The sequence below is a fragment of the Leopardus geoffroyi genome, chromosome B4 (genome assembly GCF_018350155.1).
Source record: "Leopardus geoffroyi isolate Oge1 chromosome B4, O.geoffroyi_Oge1_pat1.0, whole genome shotgun sequence".
Classification (NCBI taxonomy): Eukaryota; Metazoa; Chordata; class Mammalia; order Carnivora; family Felidae; genus Leopardus; species Leopardus geoffroyi.
The window spans coordinates 131,351,004-131,366,814 of NC_059341.1; positions in this window are offsets into that span (position 1 = coordinate 131,351,004).

Sequence of the window (15,811 nt, forward strand, 5' to 3'; positions counted from 1 at the left end):
CTTAATATTCATGTTCCTATCTGATATGCACAATAACCCCTGTGGGGCTTGTATCATCCCTGTTTGTGGTGGAGAAACTGAGGCCCAAAGAAGGGAAAGTCTAATGCCCAGAGTCACAAAGCTAGTGAATGGCAGCACTGGGGACTGAACGCAAGTAGACTGTCGACCCCTTTGGTCCCAACAGGGAGGGAGCTGTCCAGCTTCCAAGACCTCTCACACTTTCTCCCATCCTAGAGAGTAAATATTTATTGAGTTCCTCACAGTGAGAGTGGAGTACCGTATGCCAAGGCATGTGCTAAACCCTTCACATCCTCTCTCTTGTTCGATGCAGTGACTCTGGGAAGAAGGAGTGATCACTGAGGTCCATGGACAGCCCAAGGTCATGTAACACGTTAGCGGGAGTCAGAACTGGCCTCAGGCCTCCTAGCTCTTGAAACTGATGTCCTCGTGCGTTTCCTGGGTGTGGTCTTACCGGTTTCATTAATAAGCTCTCTTTGAGTGCCTACCCGAGGCCAGGCGCTGTGCCGGTGGCTGGGGTTATGAAGTCAAGGTGACAGAGCCCCAGGCGGCTCTGTCGCATTGTGGCCCTGTGGGAGGGGCGGCCAGTGCTGCAGACCTGTTTCTAGAGGAGGCAGGAATCTGGATTTTGTGTGAAGTCCCCCCTGACTCTCAAATGTTGGCAATGCGCTTAAACATAAAACACTGCGGCCTCAGTAGAAAACCTCCTCTACCCAGCGTGGAGGCAGGCGATCAAGCAGCGACGATCCGTGACTGCTTGGGGTTAAGTGTTGGGGAGGAAAGGACTTGTTGCATTAAGAAAAAATACTCTTTGGGGGCGCCTGGGTGGCTCAGTCGGTTAAGCATCCGACTCATGATTTCGGCTCTGGTCATGATGTCCTGGTTCGTGGGATCGAGCCCCACATCAGGCTCCGTGCTGAGCATGGAGCCTGCTTAAGATTCTCTCTTCCTCTCTCTCTCTACCCCTCTCCCCTGTGCACGCACGCGCACGCACACACACACACACACACACACACACTCTCTCTCTCTCTCTCTCTCTCGAAACAAATAAATAAACGTTAAAAAAGAAGAAAAGAAAAAATACTCTTTGCTATGGTCCCTGGACCAGCAACATCGTCAGTACCACACAGTGACTTGTTGGAAATGCTCATTCCTAGGCCCCACCCCAGGCCAACTGGACGCTGCGGGTTGGAACCACGATCTGTTTCTGGCAGCCTTTTTGGTGATTCTGATGCATGCTACTGTTTGAGAACCTCTGCTCTTGGGTCATGCCAGGACCCACCTTTATCCGTTTTCTCTGCTTTACTGCTTCTCAAACTCCCTAAGACCCTTTCTACCCCGGGGCCTCTCTACTTACTGTTCTCAACGTGGCTGCATGACTCTTTCCCTCACAACCTTCAGATCTTTGTCCAAACATCGTCTCCTTGGAGAGGCCCTCCCCAAGCACCCAGTTTAAAGAGTCACCCCCAATCTGTCAGTGTCCCATCTCTTTGCCTTTACTTTCTTCAGAGCGCTCCCCACTCCCTGATATTATATCCTATACTTACTTGCTTATTTGTGTAGTATCTTTCTCCCTCCCCTAGAAGGTAAGCTTCATGGGAACGGGGACTTGGTCTCTTTTGTCCTCCCAAGATCTGGGACGGTGCCCAGCATGGTCAGATGCTTGGTAAATATTGTTGAATGAAGGAAGGAATCTTGTAGAGTTTACCCTTCTGGTCGTTCATTCATTCTACAAGCACGGACCCTTGAGCAACACAGTTCCTGTGCAGCCAATAGGCTTGTTGCTGGAAGGGGTGCCAGGTCCTTGGCTGCCTCCTGCCCCATCGTACAGCAGCTCCAGACCAGTAGAACCCCCAGAGCCTCTAGACCCGTAGACTTTGTGGAGGCGAAGGGGTTAAGAGTGCTGCCCCCCCCCCCCCCAAGCCAGGGACTGGGCTGTTTGGGCTGATTTGGAAGTGAGGGCTTTGGGCGACGCGGCTGCTGACAAGTTGTTCCCAGGGACTGGGCCATCATCCTGGATCCTTCCCGACAGTCTGGACAAACAGCGTGTGCCGCAGCTGCGGCTCAGTGCCAGGGGCAGCCACGACATTCCACGCGCACGTGCCCGCTGCGTGGCCCAAGCCCCTCTGCCGCTGCCCCAGGGGGTTCTCCTTTGCTGGGGCCGCTTCTGAGAGCCTCATTCCTCGCAGAGTGTTCTTATTAGCAGGATTGCTGAATGCAACATAATCCCTTTGGGTAAATAAGAGACTTCAGGGGAAATCCTCTGGAGAGTTACTCAGCATGAATCTTTGAGAAGAATACCTTTCGTACAATACAGCAGGTTTGCTCTAATGCCCTCCTCATGTCAGGGGGCAGTGCAAAAGAGAGGGCTCGAAGATTTGGGAGAATTTTATGTATTTCGATCAGGGCTTGTCCCCTTTGGGACTTTTGACATTGTGTATCTGTTGCAGGGGGCTGTGCTGTGCATTATAGGATGTGTGGTGTGGCAGCATCTCTGGCCTCTACCCACCGGGTGCCAGAATCCGCTCCCTCTCCCAACGAAAAATGCCTCCAGATATTGCCGAATGTCCCCTGGTGGCCCAAATCATCCATGGGTGAGGACCGCTGATGTGTGAACCCAATGAGCAGGGAATATTGATTGCTAAGTTGAAATCTGCAAGGGCTGGTACTCAGACTCCGGGTTTGAGTCCTGCTTTGCTTCTCCAGTTCTGTTTCGTCATCCCTGCCCCTGTGGGTGCCACAAGGATCAGCTGAGTGAACGCACACGAGGGGTCTAGAACAGTGCTCTAGAACTTCCTGTATCGCACTGTGTCGCATCTGCCTTCTGGCGCACTGCCTTCTGATGGTAATGACCTTTGCTGTTCGCTTTGCGACTTGTTCACGTGGACCTGGTTGTTTACGCCAGCACCGAAGCAGTGCTGGGCGGTGGCCATCTCCAAAAAGGGCGGAGGAAATGTGACGGACTCGTCTTATGCGCGCCCGGAATGCAAAGTGGGAGTCCTAAGCGGCGGCCTCAGAATCACACGGAGGCTGCGATGTCCCGAGTCCCCCAGCAGGGGGCAGCAGCAGCTGGGAAAAGGCCCTTGGCGGGAGGGAGCCAAGGGCTGCCTCCCGTTTGGATTGACTCACCCGCTGCGCGTATTTAAAGTGGAGCAAATCATCCCTCCAGAGCCACGGCGGCCTCCTTTGACAGCCCGTGATAGCTCATCTGTGGGAGCCAAGGGCTGCTTTTCTAGAACATTCCACATTTAGCATTTCTGTCCATTTCCAGATGGCTCAGTCTGAACCCAGGCCAAATTCTGCTACGGGCAAAGTTTGGCTGGTTCCTGTTGCTCCGTGTTCCTTCCCCGCTCTGCTCATGCTGCCCCATCCTGCCCGCTTGCCTGAGTGACACAGTGCCTTGTCCAGGTAGCATCCCAAGCAGCTGCACCCCGTGCTCAGGCGCCATCTCCCTCATAAACACAGCATTCCAGAGTCTCATTCTCTCCATTTCTCGGATTTCACTCTTGACCCCCTCCCTTGCATTTCCTCCCCAGCAGCCAGGGACATCTTTACAGTTTTGAATAGACAGTCTCTTCCCTGGGTTTAAAATGTAAAAGGTGGAAGGGGATATACAGAGAGCATTGCCTCCTACCCTTGACCACAGGCCTGCAGTCCCCGTCCCCAGGGGCTACTGCTCTTACCAGATTCTTGTATACCTTTCAGATATTTTACGTACCTGCAGCCCACGAACATTCTTGCTTATCCTTTCCCCTATGAATACAAGCTGTCACACACACTCTTCTGCACTTGGAGTTTTCCGTCTGATAATATACTTTGGAGAGGCTCCGTGTCAACCCCCAAAGTGCCCCTCTTTCTTTTTTTTTTTTTAATGCTTGTGTCCTATTCGCTTGCAGAGAGTGGTCTTTCGAAATCTTGTCATATTTCCAATGCAACCTCCTCAAATGCTTCCTACTGCTTTCCCCCAAAGAGCTGTCAAGCCTGGTGAGCAGGTCTTTGCCTGCCTAGCTCCCTTTTTGTGTCTAGGGCAGCCTGGCTTAATCCGTCCTCAAACTTGTCCTGCCTCTCCTGCCCCAGGGCCTTTGCCCCTGCTGTCCCCTCCTAACCTAGTTTGCTCCCGCTGTGCTTTTTGTAGCTCAAACATTTACTTACTCCCCGTGTCCTGTACCTTCCATAGCAGTGTTGACCACTGTTTGTAGCACAGTGATTAAGTCATAGGCTCTAGCGGCACCTGGGTGGCTCAGTCAGTCAAGTATCAGGCTTTGGCTCAGGTCATGATCTCATGGTTTGTGGGTTTGAGCCCCATATCGGGCTCTGCCGTCAGCACAGAGCCCGCTTCAGATCCTCTGTTCACCTCTGTCTCTGCTCCTCTCCCTCTCTCTCTCTCTCTCTCTCAAAAATAAATATTAAAAAAAAAAAAAAAAGAGTCATAGGCCCTAGGCCACAGTCCTGGGGTTCAAATCTCAGCTTGGGCACTTTGTAGTTATGTGACCTTGGGCAGCTTGCCACACCTGTGGAAGTGGAATGGGAACAGTAATAGATCCTTCATCCCGAGGCTTTGGTGTTGAGGATTCAGTGACTGGATGAGTAAGCACAGAGCGCGCCTCCGTGCCCGTGGTGACAGGGGCACATCTCTCACCCACTGGGTGCAAACCCCGGAGGGCAGGGACCATATCTTCGCAGCATCATATCCCAGTGCCTAGTATAGGAGCAAGCAGGTGTTGTATAAACATGGGCCAAATCTACGGGGCACATTTACAGATTAGAAAGAGACTTTGGAGGAATCATCGTAGGAACCCGGTGGCTTTTTAGCTGTGCCCCCTGTGATACTGGCACAGATAATAACTGCCGAGAGTCATCGGCCCTGGTGCCAGGCTCATCCTTAGGTGATTTTACCTCATCCTCACAACAGCCTCGACAGGTAGGTAACATCGTTATCCCTGTTTCCCAGGGGAGGAAACTGAGGCACAGCGAAATCAAGTAACCTGCCAGAGGTCACACGGGAGCAGAGGCCGGTGGTCAAATCCAGGAAGCTTTGTAGGAAACGATAAACATCTGAAACGCATCGTCCTAAATCCGAGCCGGTTATATCCGTGATTGAGATGGGGCTGTGCTCAGGGACGCCCGTCCCGTCCCTCTCTGCCTGCTTCAGTTCTGGGCCGGTTTGGAGACTCGACTCAAACACCGGCTCCTTCCTCCAACCCAGCAGTTCGTGTCCTGATCTGCCTCTGGGCCCTCAGAGAGGGGAGGCAGCCAAGCCCTTCACCTGGGTCTGGGTCCCCTGCTATCCCGTCGGCCCGCTTGCTTGCAGAAGGATGGGTCCTTCTGGCCCTCCAAAGGAGACCGTTGGTCTGCCGCACTCCCCACACCTCCCTGCAAAGCTTCCCGTCCTGCTTTCCTTCCCTCGCCTCCCCCCTACTCTGTAGTCTGCTGCAGTCTTCCCCCCTGTCCGAGTCACTCAGGGACAGGCGGTCGGCTCCCATGCCAGGCTGCGGGAACGCGGGACCCTGCACTTCCTGCGTGCCAGGCCCACGGTAAGCAGTCGGGCCTCATGGTAGCCTGGCGAAGTGCGGACCGTTGCGAGCCTCCTCCTGCAGACAAGCAAACGGAGACACAGACAAGTTTAGCAACGTGCCTGGGATCATATGCTTGAAGCAGCGGGGCAGGATTCAAACCCAGGCAGGACGGTTCCGTGAGCCACAGTCCCGGTCATTCGGCCGCACTGTCTCCGAGGGAGCCTCTCTGCCAAGTTGGCATGGCCAGCCTCTGCCTTGCTCTGCGAGGCCCTTTCTCCTGGTTCTTCTGTGCCCCGCCCTGCCCCATGACTGGTCTCTCTCCAGTGCATTTTGTCCATTTCTCTGCTCCCTCCTCCTGGAATAGCAGTCCCCTAGGGCTTCCTGCTCGGCCTCCCTTCCCTCCCGGTGCTCCCTGGTGACTGCACTCAGGCTGTGACTTCCCTCCCGCCACAGAGGCGGCCTGACACAGCCGGACTTGGGGATAAAAACACCCCTACTCGCTCTCTCAGAGAGCGACTGTGAGGGTCCAAGTGTTGCTTTGCAAACTGTGAAGTTCAGGGCAAAGGTCAGGGCTGTCACCATTACCATGATGGGCTCCATCCAGAAGTTGGATCCCGGTCCCCTGCTCCGAGTAGTCTTGGAGTGTGTCAGCCCCTGAACGACAGCCTGCGACTAGGCTGTGAAAATACCCGATAGCCGTTCCGAGTGAAATAGTTGAGAGGCCTTTTCCAAATGGAGCCACAGAGATAAACACAGGCTTAGTTGAGAGGCCTTTTCCAAATGGAGCCACAGAGATAAACACAGGCTGGCCCAGCACGTCACCTGGCCGGGCTGCTTCCGGGCCACCTCCTGAGCCTCTGGTGGCTGTAAATGGGCATGATTGCTTGGGGCGCAGGCCTCCTCCACCCTAGAAAAGAGGAGCTGGCGAGATACAGCGGCACAGAGCCCCTCGACTTATCAACCACCGTGGGCCGTGTGCCCAAGGGTACAAGTACCTGGCTCTTGGCAGGTGTCAGAGGGACAGGAGGACAGATTTTTAAGTCAGCAGATCAGGATTCAGAGTGTGACTCTGAATAAAAAAATGTCTCTGGTCCACTGATATGGCCCTCAGCATCCCCAGAGAGAGTTAGACACCCTGCTTCCTGGGAAAGATTCTTAAAATCTCACAAATTTAATCTTTGCCGGGGGGAGGGGGGAAAACAAACCAGTTCTGGGACGTGCGAACTGCAAATAGATACCAGGTTGTGTCCAGTGGTTCCTCAAAGCACGGACACCTCACCCGTCTGCTGGCTCTGTCCTGTTCTCTCAAACTTCAGCAGTTGGCACGTCCATTTTCCAGGTGAGGAAACCGAGGCTCAGTTAAATGAAGTCAATGACGCGTCTGATTCAACATGACCAATAGGCGGGGAGAGTGGGATTAGAATTCACATCTCTTTTCTCCAAATCTCGCTCCTCCGACTGCTGTCTGGCTGGCTTTGGGAGAGCTAACGAACTTGGCCGAGCCTCTTTGCAAAACGGGACAAATGACCCACCTCCGACAGCTGGGGGGATTAAATGAGGTGATGCACGTGAAACACGTGATCCAGCCACAGCGTGAGCCCTCAGCAAATGCTGGGGCCTGTGGCTACTCTAGAGCACGCTGTTATGGAATGAATGAGTGAGTGAGAGAATGACTTGGGTGTACTCCTACCCTCTGTTGTGGGGGGGGGTGCGTGAGAGCCTTCCTTGCACACAGATGCTGGCAAGAATGCGGAGAAAGGAGAACCCTTCTGCACTGCTGGTGGGAACGCAAGCTGGTGCAGCCGCTCTGGAAAACAGTATGGAGGTGCCTCAAAAAATTAGAAATAGAGCTACCCTATGACCCAGCAATTGCACTGCTAGGTATTTATCCAAAGGATGCAAAAATGCTGATTCGAAGGGGCACATGCACCCCCATGTTTATAGCGGCACTATCGACAATAGCCAAAGTATGGAAAGAGCCCAAATGTCCATCGACTGATGATAAAAAAGATGTGGCATATATATACAATATATATAATACATAATATATATTATATAATGCAAAATATAATATATAATATATAATATCATATATCAATCATATATAATATATGATATATAATATATATTATATATACTATATACATATATTATATATACTGTATACATATATACTATACTATATATACTATACTATACTATACTATATATATATACTATATATACTATACTATACTATATACATATATATAATATTATATATATTATATGATATATAATACACACACACAATGGAGTATTACTCGGCACCAATAAGAATGAAATCTTGCCATTCGCAGCAACATGGATGGAACTGGAGGGTATTATGCTAAGTGAAATAAGTCAGAGAAAGATAAATATCACATGATTTCACTCGTATGTGGAATTTAAGAACATACGAGCAGAGGAACATAGGGGATGGGAAGGAAAAACAAAGATAAAAACAGAGAGGGAGGCAAACTCTAAGAGACTCTTAAATACAGAGAACAAACTGAGGGCTGCTGGCGGGGTGTGGGGGAGGGGGATGGGCTAAATGGGAGGTGGGCATTAAGGAGGGCACCTGTTGGGATGAGCCCAGGGTGTTGTTGTAAGTGATGAATCACTAAATTCTATTCCTGACACCATTATTACCCTACACATTAACTAACTTGGAATTAAATAAACATTTTAAATTAAAAAAAAAAAAGAAAGAAAGAAAGCCTTCCTTGCAAGAAGCCCAAGAAATGAAGGCAATTTCCTTTAGATGCAAATAAAGTGCCCACGGAGGCAGTCGATAGTGGCAGAATCGGCCACCACTTCCTCTGTGTTATTCACGTTCTGGATCTTTCCCAACGCAGAGAAAGGACTGGCTCCCGGAGCAGACCATCCATCCGCGACCGGTCTTTTTGGCAACGCTGACAAGGTGGCGTTTTGTGATGATTATGCAAGAAACCTTCCAATAACTGACCCTCTGCTCCAGCAAAAAGCTTTGAATTTTGCAAAAACTGCTGGGGCACAGCAATTTCTCATCTGGCTCCGGCTCGCCCGGCAAGCGTCACAGCCGCCCCAGAATCGTCTGGGAAGCACTCTGCTGAGCCGATCGCCCTCTGCTCGTTGCTCGAGAGTGAACGGATGTGAGCACTGGGTGACAAGTGGCCCGCGATCTGCAGAAGCTGGAGTGGTAAAGAGGTGCGGGCGTCTTGCCGGGGCGCGTCCAGGTCGGCGCCGCAGGCACTGCGGTGAGCACAGAGAACGTGAGAACGTTCAAGAGCCGGTCCCTCAGCTGCCACCTCCCTGCCGCGTCCCGCTCTGGGCTGCAGGTAGCTGGCTACTTGTTATTTGCGCCCCTAAATGTGGATGCGCCTGGGGCTGTTATGCCTCTAACCCCACAGAACAGAGGAGTTTAGTGGGTCCGAGCTCGGGCTCTGGGGTCCGCTCCACCAGAGGTGGGCCCGGACTCCAACACTGTTTGGGTTTGGGGTTCTCCCAGAAGCACACCCCAAGCAAGGACTTGAGAACAGTGGTTTGTTGTGAGCTGGTTCTTGGAAGCCTCACTTGCGGTGTGGGGACGTGAGACAGGCAGGGGAAAGGAGGCGATGGCACTAAGCCCACCCCCGCTCAGCCCTGCTGGGGACTCGGGGAGACTGCATGGGGCACGCCTGGAGTCACCCCAGCTGAGGGCGCTGGTGAGTTCTTATCCGGCCGGCTCTGAGGGCTGTGCAGCTGGTCCCCTTGCACATCAGCCTTGCCCTGGGTGGGTCGGGGGGGGGGGGGGCTGGAAGTCGAGAGCCAGGAACAAAAACCCCTTGGACAGTGAGTCTCAGGTCTTCAGAGTGAGGACTGGGGTCACCGCAGCATCTGCTGTGATCACTCCCCCAGCACATCTAACCTCTCTGTGCCTCAGTCTCCCGGGCTATGAAAAAGGGACAGTGATACCATTACTGGGGCTTGGCGTAAGGATTAGGGGAGAGAGGATATAAAGTACAAGGCAGGGGCGCACCTGGGTGGCTCAGTCGGTTAAGCATCCGACTTCGGCTCGGGTCATGATCTCACAGTTCATGGATTCAAGCCCCGTGTGGGGCTCTGTGCTGACAGCTCAGAGCCTGGAGCCTGCTGCGGATTCTATGTCTCCCACTCTCTCTGCCCCTCCCCCTCTCACGCTCTGTCTCTCTCTCTCAAAAATAAATAGCATTTAAAAAAAAATTTAAAGCACAAGGCAGAAGACATGCCCAACAAGCATTGTTGTTATTATTACAGTTTGCTATGTATTCATGTTTCTGGAAGATCCTTCTCCTCCTAACCAAAGAATTCCTATTTATCCTTCAGATGCCCAGCTTAGATGTTACGTCTTCTACTTTTCTGCATATATTACTGTCCTGGGGCTACCATAACAAACGGCCACAAATCTGGTGACTTAAAATGGTGGGAATTTATTCTCTCGCGTTTCTGGAAGCCAGAGTCTGAAATGAAGGTGTCGGCAGGCCATGCTCCTTCTGTAGCTCCGGGAAAGAATCCTTCCTTGCCTTTTCCAGCTTCCCGTGGCCCTGGGTGCTCACTGGCTTGTGGCTGTGTTGCTCCGACCTCTGTCTCCTTCTTCACGTGACCTTTTCTGTCTCTTCTGATGACACCTGTTGCTGGATTTAGGGCCCACGCTAATCCGGGATGGTCTCATCTTGAGATCCTCACCTTCATTACATCTGCAAAGACCTTCATTCCAAGTAAAGTCACATTCTCGGGCTCCTATCGGACATGTCCGTTCAACCCACTACACTACGTTTCTCGAAGCCTTCTTTAGTTCCTGCCGGTGGGTGAGAATTATGTTTGTTTTCTGTACTAACTACAGCAAAACTCGACCCAACAGGGACTTGCTGTGCTGTTGTCAGAACCTCTCAAGTTTGGCAGCTCCCAGGGGCCCTCGCGGACTCCCAAGCGTCCCATCACCAGCCATGACTTTCCTCTCTATGGCTGTAAGAAGCGTAGACAGGGCGAAGGAGGAAGGTGAAAGCCAAAGACTAAGGGGTCTGCTTCCCCAGAAGCTGCCCTGCAAGCCCCACCCAGGGATATATGTTTACGTCTCATAGACCAAAAACGTATTCCCGGCCGGGTGTCTTTCTCAGGGCACATTGCTATCCCGTCCCCAAGGGGGATTGTGGTAGAAAGAAGGAGGTGAATTAGGAATAAATAGACAAATTAAAATATAGTATAGTTTGGTATCATATCATATCATATATCATATCATATAAATGTGTCACCTTTAAACAAAATTCACATCACAGATCTTCCCCATGTTATTATAGAATATCCACGTGTTTGGCTTAAATAAACAAATAGTTTATTTGTGGGTGCCCATACTTTCTTCAGCCTGTCCCTCCCAGTGGACCGCAGCCCCTTTTCTGGACACAGTGGCCCCGAGGGAGAGCAGGGCCAGGATGTGGGGGTTCAGCTGAGCCCAGCGGAGTAGAGCAGCATAAGGCACGGCAGGAACAGCAGCTTGTGGTGATGCTGCTGGAGCGAGTCAGCGAGGGGACCAGGAGGTGGCTAGCACACCTAAGGGACAGCAGAAACCCACGGGAGGGACATTAAGTGCGAACCAATCTCCTTTGAGCCTGGCGACCCCAGCCCACGGCTTTGCCCAGGTGGCGTTCTGAACACTGGGTCGGGTCAAGGGGGAGAAAGTAAAAAGGATGATCTAGAAACTTCTCTGCCTATTTTAGGACATGGCACCCTCTTGGGGTCCGTCCTTGGGTGACCAAGGTGCTCAGTGGATATCTGGTGAGTGAGTGATTCGATAAAGTAGCAAGCAGCCAGTGGGAGGTTCAATGCATTTGTAAGGGCCCGTAAGATCAATGCATCTCAGAGTTGGAGGGAACCCGCTGTCTTCCTGCTGATGCACGAGTTCTTTCAACAAGTTCCCTCGTCTCTATTTGCATGCCTCTCATGACGGGATGCTCACTGCCCTGCAGTGCCCAGGAGCTCAAAGAGCAGATAGGCTTTGTTACGTCTAGGCGAGAGCTGCCGTTTCATGAATCCCACTTAGTCGGTCCTGATTTCGTGCCTGTGGAATGCGGATCTCTGTGTGTATTTACTCCCCAAAGGTATGTTAAGCCCCTCCATTGTGCCAGGAACCGTGTAGGTGCTGGGGTTACAATGGTGACTCAAGTACGTGTGGCTCCAGCTCTCAGGAGACCTGGCAACCGAATGGGGGCCTAGATGATGATCGAGGGGAAATTCGCATCACATACAAAGAACCATTTTCCAGGGAACAGTTCAGTGGCCATCTCGCGCCACCACACCCCTCTCTAGCCTCAGAACTTTCCCATTGTTCCAGAAGAACACCCCGTACCCATTCTCCATGTTTTCACTTCTTTTGGCTATACACCTCGGAGTGGATTTCTGGGGCTATGGAAAGTCTATGTTGAACTTTCTGAGGAGCAGAGAGAGAGACTCTTAAGCAGGCTCCACACTCCATGTGGAGCCCAACACAGGGCTTGATCTCACGACCCTGGGATCATGACCTGAGCTGAAATCAAGAGTTGGAGGTTCAGCCAACTGAGCAATCCAGACAGCCTAGAATGAGAGTACATTTAAATCAGTGGACTTGGGGCGCCTGGGTGGCGCAGTCGGGTAAGCGTCCGACTTCAGCCAGGTCACGATCTCGCGGTCCGGGAGTTCGAGCCCCGCGTCAGGCTCTGGGCTGATGGCTCAGAGCCTGGAGCCTGTTTCCGATTCTGTGTCTCCCTCTCTCTCTGCCCCTCCCCCGTTCATGCTCTGTCTCTCTCTGTCCCCCAAAAAATAAATAAACGTTGAAAAAAAAAATTTAAATCAGTGGACTGAGTAAAACAGATCACCCTCCCTAATATGGATGGGCTTCATCCAATCAGTTGAAGGCCTGCATGGAATGAAAAGTCAGTCCTCGCCAAGTAAGAGAGAATTCTTCAGGCTGAGGATGTGGGGGAAGTAGGAAAAGAAGGTGGGCTCTGAATCCAGGCTCCTCATAGTTTGAATCCTGGCCTTGTCCCACATCGGGCAGAGTGGGGTCAAGCAAATGGGATCTGGAGTGTCAGCCAAGCCACATATGCTCCATTTTATCATCTGCAAAATGGCAATGATGAGGGTACCCTGGCTTGAGTGCCACCACCCCTGGGAACCTTCCTTTGGCCCTCAGGAGCCCCCTCCTTTGGCCCTTCATAGAGCCCTAAATGTGGGTACTTCTATACTTCCCTGCGGAGATCTAGGAAAGAAGAAAGAGAGGTAAGTTGGGTGAAGGCCTCTTGGGAATGCGAGCTGGTGCAGCCACTCCGGAAAACGGTATGGAGGTTCCTCAAAAATTAAAAAGACAACTACCCTATGACCCAGCGATTGCACTACTAGGTATTTATCCGAGGGACACAGGGGTGCTGTTTCGAAGGGGCACGTGCACCCCCATGTTTAGAGCAGCACGATCGACAAGAGCCAGAGTCTGGAAAGAGCCCAAATGCCCATCGATGGATGAATGGATAAAGAAGATGTGGTGTATACACACACACACACACACACACACACACACACACACACACAGTGGAGTATTACTCGGCAATCAAAAAGAATGAAATCTTGCCATTTGCAACTACGTGGGTGGAACTGGAGGTCTTATGCTAAACGAAATTAGTCCATCAGAGAAAGACAAATATCATATGACTTCACTCCTGTGAGGACTTCAAGAGACATAAGGGAAGGGAAGCAAAAATGATATAAAAACAGGGAGGGGAACAAAACATGGAGGACAAACTGAGGGTTGCTGGAGGGGCTACGGGGGGGGGATGGCTACATGGGCAAGGGGCATTGAGGAAGACGCTTGCTGGGATGAGCACTGGGTGTCATACGTAGGGGATGAATCACCGGAACCCGCTTCTGAAATCGTTATTGCGCTAGATGGGAACTAACTTGGGTGTTAATTCAAAAATAAATAAATAAACATAAAGACCAAAAAAAAAAAAAAAAAGTTGGGTGAGAGCCCTTTGTGGCATAGTTTGGGTTCCAGGCCGGCTGCCCAGGCCCTTCTCCGGCTGGACCGATAAAGGAGGAGGCAGAGTGGTCCTAGAGCCCCGGGCTTCCGTCCCGCACGCTGAGCTGCCCCTCGCCGACGGCTTTCTGATGCTTATATAAGCCTGAATATCAGCGTCAACCACTCCAAATCTTTCTAGGACAATTGTCCCCCGTAGAAGGACCGCAGAGGCACTGGAGGTGGGGGATCTTCGGCAGGGGAGGCAGAGCCAGACGGAGGCCAAACTTTGGAGAGAGGTCTTGCCATTACTGCGATGACCCGATGGGGTAATGCTTCTCAAACGCTTAGCTGTGTCGGGCACAAACAGGCGCTCAAAAATTACCTACTGGAAAACAAAAAAAAAAAAAAACTAAAAAAAAAAAATCATTTGTTGAGCGTCTGAGTAAATGTTGGCTATTTTCCTTTTCCTTGGCTGTGTCATTTGGGCAAGTTCTCTCACCTCTCTGAACCTTTCTTTCTTTCTTTTTTTTTTTTTTTCTTTTTCGTTCGTAAAAATAGAGACTGTTCCCTTCCTTGGAGGGTTGTGGTGGGGATCCAGATGTGGGATATACAAAATGCCTGGCACACAGTAGGTGTTCGAAGGAGACAGAGGCAGGTTTGGAGGACAGCTCTGTCCAGCCTCAAATCTGGAGCCCTTTACGTTCGTGTTCTCCACACCCGTGGCTGCAAGAAGGGAGAGTCCGCATCCCCGGCTTGTCCCATCCATCCTTCCCCCCTCCGATCCTTCCTCGCTCCCTCTTCTCTCACTTTTCGGCGTCCTCTCTGCGCTCCGGGACGTTCAATCCATCACTCAGTCCTCTGTCCACACAGGCAGACTGCTCCCCACTCTTATCAAAGGCCACTCATGCTCCTCCTCCCTGCCCTGGGCTCCCTCCCTCCTGGTCCCCAGCCTTTCCAGGACACAAGGGAAATGGAGATGATGAGTGAGCCTAACAAGAAAGAAACGGAGTTGTGTTCAGCCGATGAGCAATTGAAGAGGGTGGTGACAAGGTCCTCGGGTGACTCTGGCTGGAGTCTGCAGGATGCTGGGCTCAGAGGACTTCCCTTGTGCCCTACTCTTTGCCGAGGTGGAAGGTCTCCAAGGGCGAGGCACGGCGGCTGGGTGGGAAAGCGGGAGACTGGGGTCAGGTCCCTATTCTGTTCTGCACTTGTGGCCTTGAGCCAGTGATTGGCCACGTTTGGCCTCTGTGGCCACATCCGCATCATGGCACCTTTTTGTGAGCCAGGTCCCCGGGATCCAGCAGGGGACCCCCCATCCCCAGACATGACCTTGGGAACCTTATGATCGGAGACATGGGCATGAATTAGGTTGTCACACCTAATTCCCCATTTCACCCGTGACAGATCAGTGCTTACCTGCGGGGAAGTTCAGAGGCTCTAACCCTGGCTGGGGGAGTCCGGAGAAGGAAGAGGACTGAGGCAGGGAAAGCGGTGGGGAGGGCAGGATGGTCGAGGCTGAGGGAACAGCTTGGTTGGGAGCAAGGGGGGCTGGGGGTAGAAGGCAGAGATGCGGGAAGACGGGGTGGAGAGGGGGACTGGGCGCCTGTGCTTTGATTCAGGACTCTACCGTGGATGGGGCAGTCACAGGACAGTTTTAAGCAGAGCAATGTGACCTGATCTGTTTTGGAAAGAGCCCTCGGGGCCTCTGGGTGGAGAGCAGATCGGGGTGGGGGGGGGAGGCCCGGGACCCCCGCTAGGAGGCCACCGTGGCGGTCCAGAGGCCCGGGAAGCTGCCACCAGCGGCTCTCAGAGCTGGCTTGGAGCCCGCAGACTTCCGCGTGGCATGGGTCCCAGTATAGAGAAATGCCAAACCTGAGTTACAGCCAGCGACTGGAGGTCTGGCTTCCTCGGAAAGTCTGAACTGGAGGCTCTTCACGCATGTGAGACCCTGGCGGCAGGGCTCTGCAGAGGCAGACCCCTACCCCGCCCTCCCCACCCCTACCTGTGATTGGGCCTGGATCAGGTGGGGGTGGGGAGGGTGGTGGAGTGAACTGAATCAAAAACTATGGGGTAGGAGGCAGGAGGAGGCTTGGTGAGGGATGGCCGCTGTGGGGTTACTTGCCGTTCCCACCCCCCACCCCCAACACCGCTGTACTCCCCAGTCCCCCGAAAGGCGTCCTGTCCTCGAGGAAGCCTTTTCTCCTTGTCCCGCTCGTGCTCCAGACAAATCCTTTCTGAGTTGAGCGCCCCGCAGCCCATGTCCTGTGTCCCCTGA